The sequence below is a fragment of the Pteropus vampyrus genome, unplaced genomic scaffold (genome assembly GCF_000151845.1).
Source record: "Pteropus vampyrus isolate Shadow unplaced genomic scaffold, Pvam_2.0 Scaffold28, whole genome shotgun sequence".
NCBI lineage: Eukaryota > Metazoa > Chordata > Mammalia > Chiroptera > Pteropodidae > Pteropus > Pteropus vampyrus.
The window spans coordinates 969,461-975,177 of NW_011888809.1; the positions used below are offsets into that span (position 1 = coordinate 969,461).

General features: G+C 43.1%; 1 pseudogene; it reads right to left on the reverse strand.

Moving 5' to 3' along the window:
• Nucleotides 1-2,795: 2,795 nt before the first annotated feature.
• Nucleotides 2,796-2,914, reverse strand: LOC111737596 (annotated as a pseudogene).
• Between the last annotated feature and the right edge of the window lie 2,803 nt (nucleotides 2,915-5,717).

Here is a 5,717-nt window from a genome sequence, read left to right on the forward strand (position 1 = left end):
GCCTCCAAGTCCCGCCTCTCCTCCAGGGCCTCGCGGCCCGCCCCCTCACCCCAGCGTCCAGGTGACAGCCGGGGACTGAGGACCCCGGCGAGAGCCTGGAGGGGAAACGGAGACGCGAAGCCGCATCTGTAGGATCAGTGGGTGGGGATCAGCCTCCCTCACCCCGCCGAGTGGGTCTGGCTCCCCCTTTCCCCGCTAGGAGCGTCACCTCTCTTCACCCCCAGGTGCCGTGGCCTCCGGGAGTCGCCGCCCACCCCGCGCCAGGTCGTGCTCCGCTTCCCAAGGCCCCTGCCCTAAATTCAGGGGTCGCTGCCTCTGGGACGTTTTTTCATCTCCAGCTTCACGCAGCCCGGCGAGACCGCCTCATTAACCCCATTTAGTGAGGAGCAAATTGAGGCTCAGAGACGTCAAGTGGCAGCTGGGACTTGAACCCAGGCTACAAATCCTACAAATCCTACAAATCCTACTGCCTTCCCTGGTCGCCGCCCATCCCGGCCCCATGTAAAGCACGTTCCAAGTTCCCAGCGTCTTCTCGCTGATTTTCCCAAGTCCCGTGAGCCAGGCAGCCCCAGCGTGCACACAGCACGCAGGATGCTTACTCCGTTCTGTAAACTAGGAAGCAGACGCAGGCACTACCCCGTGATGGAGTCCTCTCTCTGGCGGTCCCTTCTCTCACTCTCTTAATTTGCTCTTCTTTTTCTGCATCTGCCAACCCCTCTTGTCTTCAGCCCCTGAGCTCCTCCTGGGAAGCCCTTCTCAGTTGTGGTGGCTTGAGCCCTGCCACCCTGCCAGAGGAGTCCCTTTGTCCTTGTGTCTGTGGTGGCTTCTGCAGCAGATCAGGGGCTGGGTAGGCCTCCAAGAAGTTGTTCCTTAAACAGCCTCATGGATTCCAGTCCTCACCCTCACTCAATACCCTAGGGAAACCCCATACAGGTATATACACAAACCCCTCTCTTCCCAGGCGACTGACATCCCTCTTCATATGACCTGAACCCCAAGAGAAATGGTATCAGATAAGATGAACACAACTTCTCAGTTCAGATCACTTATTCGATCTCCATCTTTTGCGGAGGAAAAGAGACAGACTCCAAGAGCGGAAAAGCTTTGCTGCAAGGGCACACAGCAGAGAAGAAGCAGAGCTGTGATTAGAAGGCAGGCCCCTCAGCCAGTGCTAACTCCATACTCTTGCCTGGCCCAGAGCACCATCTGCCTTACCCTGTCTACTGTGGGGAAGGGTGGGGGGGAGGCTGAGAAGCTAGCCCTCAGACTTTCTCCTCCTTTAGCCCCACAGAGGTGTGACTTGGGGTAACCCAGTAGGACAATGGACTGAAGCTCACTTGGGTCTGTGGGGGTGGGGTGGATCGTCCCCAGAGAAGTGAGCAGAAAGTAAGAAAAAAAAATAGAGAAAGGTGAAAATATAGGAGTCTAGAATGGAGTAGGTCTGAGGTAGGAGGATGAGGAGGCGGAAAGAAGCCATGAAAAGGGACCAGACTTAGAGTCACTTTTTTTCCCCTTACCCTGCAGGCTCTCTCTTGAGTAAGCTGATTAAACTGAGACACTTCTGAGAGCGAAGGAGGTGCCAACTGGGACAAGGGGCATAAATCAGACTCTAGGAAAGCAGGTGCAAATGAGGTCTGAGCCATATGGTCACCCTATCTCTGAAAGACGCTTCTGAGCCCTGGCTGTAGACACCACATCCACATTTGTCCCTTAAACTCAGTGTCACTGGCTCACCTCAGCTCTAGACCTCAATTTCTAGCTATGCCCCTCCACCCTCACTGAGGCATTCCATTTTAACAATCACACTTGAACTTGGTCCTCTTTTCTTTTCTGTCGCAACTAAGGACACCACCTTTCACCTGGTCCCCCAACCTGGAAATCTCCTTAACTCTTATATTGAACTGGTCACCAAGTCCCAGCAATTCTGCTTCCACCATGTGTCAGGTAGTTCTTCTTCCTGTCCAACTCTAGTGTCCCAGCCTGACTTTCCTCCTATGATCTCCTTTCCCCTGGCCACGCTTCATATTTCATACTAAAACCCCTATAATTCTGGATTTCAGCTGAGTCAGGGACCACACAGGTGTGAGACACCAGGCAGAGCCACCTAACTGGTTGAAAGTTAAAGCCCTGAAGAGGCTCTGGAACTTAGTGTAGAGGTAGTTCCAGGTGACATTTCAATAAACAGTAGTCATGAATATTATTATTTGTATCTCCTTCTCATCTCGACTGGGCAGCTGAGGGCAGCTGTACTGTCATTAGGCATTTCTAAGGCAAATGTATAACATTTCGTGAATGAATGAATAAATGGATTTACAAAAAGGAACCCTCAAAGGAAACATGCTCTCATGTTAAAAGTGGATAAGTAATATTATTTTTCTGCTTTTAAAATATTTTCCAAAGTTTTATATACTGACGGGGCCTTTATTTGATAATTAGAAGCCAGTTCGAGTTTTACAAAAGAGATAATGGGACTTAGTATCTGAGGCCATGTCCATCTCCAATATTCTGATGCTATTTGAATTCTCCAAGCAGGCATTTCACAGCAAACCCTCTGGGGTAAAAGCCTGCCGGGCCCTGGAAAAGAGAGAGTCAAGATGAGGGTGTATGGGGATAGCAGGTCCTCCACAGCGGTGCGCAGCCAGCTTGCCTCCTCAGGGCACCCAGAGATATTACCACATGGTCTGTGCATAGTATACACGTGGTCTATGTGGATACATCTGATCTTATATATTGTCGACGTAAGAAATGTCCAAACCTGTAGAGCAGTTTTTGTTTGTTTGTTCGTTTGTTTTAAACACTTACAGTACCTGATATTCCAAGGTGGTCTCCCATCCAAGTACTAACCAGGACCGACCCTGCTTAGCTTCCGAGATCAGATGGGATTGGGCGTGTGCAGGGTGGCATGGCCGTAGACTTCTATAGAGAAGTTTTATAAGAACTTATTTGAGCACAAACTGACAGTTGCTGGGAAACGAGATCTCAAATAATCTGCAGAATGACAGTTTTGCAGTTTCTTTTATGCATTTGAAATTAAGGAGGGAATTCAAAGAAGATTACAGGAAGGTGGGAGAAAGCAAGGCAGGGACTGGATTACAAGATAGATAACAAGATTTTGTGCTCTCTGGAGGGTGGTTAGGTCTTTGAGGGGTATTACTTCTGGCATTTTAAAGATGTGTTAACCTAGTTCCGCAAGACCAATGGACAGGGCTGGCTTGAAAAGCTTCCACTAGAGAAGCTATGACCTGCCATTTTACAAATTTATGATTAACTACGCATCCACAGTATGTGTGTACCATTCAGAATGGGCTAGGTTATGGTGGACTCACAAACAAACCCAAAATCTCAATGGCTTAAATCTACAAAATTTTATTTCTTACTTACACTACATGCTCACTGCAAGTCACCTGGAGATCTGCCCTAAGACATCTTCATTCCTGCACCCAGGCTAATAGAGCAGCCGTGATCTAGAACATTATTCATCAGGAGGCGATGGGAATGCGGCCATATGATTCCTAGCCAGCAGGGCAGTTCAATCCTACCACGTGCCTGGAAGGGGAACGGGAAATGCTGGTGAATAGCATTGACTTCTACAACATACTTCACCTTTGAGCTCCTCATCCCAGCCAGCCCAAATCAAGAATTTATCCTGAGTATATAATCATGAATTTCTCAAAGATTTAATTATGTGACGTTGATAACAATGTTGCTTGTGGTAATTAAAATTCAGAAGCAATCTAAATGTTGATCGACACTAAAATGGTTTCAGTACATTCATTGAATGGAATACTGTGCAGCTGTTAAAAATGATATTACAAACAGTAAATCTGGGTTTAAGTCTTAGCTCTGTAAAGAAAAAAAAAGTGAACGAAAAAATTTCACAATATATTAAGTAAAAAAGAAATTTTACCAAATAGTATATTATATGTACATGGGAGAAATGCTAAAGGAAACGCACCAAAATTTTGCTCATCTGTATTTTAGAATCAACATGTCAATTTCTTTTTAAAATCCTGCCAAGATTTTTACTGAGATTACATTAAATCTATAAATCAATTGGGGGTGGACTGACATTCTAACAATATTGATTCTTCTAAGCCATGAATATGGTATATCTCTCTATTTTGGTCTTTAATTTCCCTCAGCGATGCTTTATGCTTTTTAATTTATAGATATTGCATATCTTTCACTAAATATTTTATTGATGCTATAATATATATAGTTTTAATCTTTTTCCAGTTGTTCATTGATTCTGTATAGAAATGTACTTTGTTTTTATATATTGACCTTCAACCTCCTTAAATTTACCTATTAGTTTTGATAGCTCTTTTTGTAGATTCCTTGGGATTTTCTGTGTGCATGATTATGCTATCTACAAATAAAGACAGTTTTACTTGATCCTCTCCAATCTGTATGCTTTCTATTTTGTGCCTAACTACACTAGCGATAACCTCCAGTTCGACATTGAATGAGAAAGATGAAATAAACATCCTTAACTTGTTCCTGATCTTACAAGAAAGGCCTTTGTTCTTTCACCATTAAGTACAATGATAGCTGTACAGTTTTTATAGACGACCTTTACCAGGCTGAGGAAGTTCCTTTCTATACCTACTCTTTTACTGTTTTCTGTTCATCTTTATTTTTTGTTCCTCTGGTTCATCTCTGGTACCTTGTGTAAAGGTTTAACATTTTTTCTTTTTCTTGCTCTAAATTAACTTTATCGGTGTAACATTGGTTAATAACATTATATAAATTTCAGGTGTACAACTTTATAATGCTTCTGTATACTCTGTTGTGTGCTCACCAACCACAAGTCACAAGTCTAGTCTTCCATTACCACGTCACCACATATTTGACCCCTTTACCCTCTTCATCCTCCCGTAACCCTTCTCCCCTTCTGGTAACCACCATTCCGTTTTTTGTGTCTTTGTTTTGTTTGTTTGTTTGTTTGTTCATTTGCTGCTTTCTGTTTTATATCCTACCTATGGGTAAAATTATATAGTTTTTGTCATTTTCCATCTGACTTATTTCACTTAGCATGATACACTCAAGATCCATTCATGTTGTCACAAATGGCAATATTTCATCTTTTTATGGCTCAGTAGTATTTCATTGTATATATGTACCATATCTTCTTTATCCAATCGTCCATCAGAGAACATTTAGGCTGTTTCCATGTCTTGGCTGTTATGAATAATGCTGCAAAGAACATAAGGGTACATATAACTTTACAAATAAATGTTTTCAAATATTTGTGCTAGAGATCCAGAAGTAGTAGCTGTATTCTTAATATTTTGAGGAACCCCCATACTGTTTTCTGTAGTAGCTGCACCAGTTTCCATTCCACCAACAGTGCACGAAGATTCCCTTTTCTCCACATCCTCTCAACACTTGTCATTTCTTGTCTTGTTGGTAATGACCATTCTAACAGGTGTTAGGTAATATCTCATTGTGGTTCTTATTTGCATTTCCCTCGTAACTAGTAATGATAAGCATCTTTTCATATATCCGTTGGCCATCTGTATGTCATCCTTGGATCTTTTTTCTTTTTAAAGAAATTAATTTTTTTCTATTGGCTTTTTTGTGGAATACTCCTTTATTTTTTTTTTTAATGGTTGCTCTAGGGATTACATTATTCGTTCTTAAATTTTCACAGTCTACATAGAGTTAATGTTGTACTGCTTCATAGTAAATGTAGAAAATGTGTAACATGTAGACCC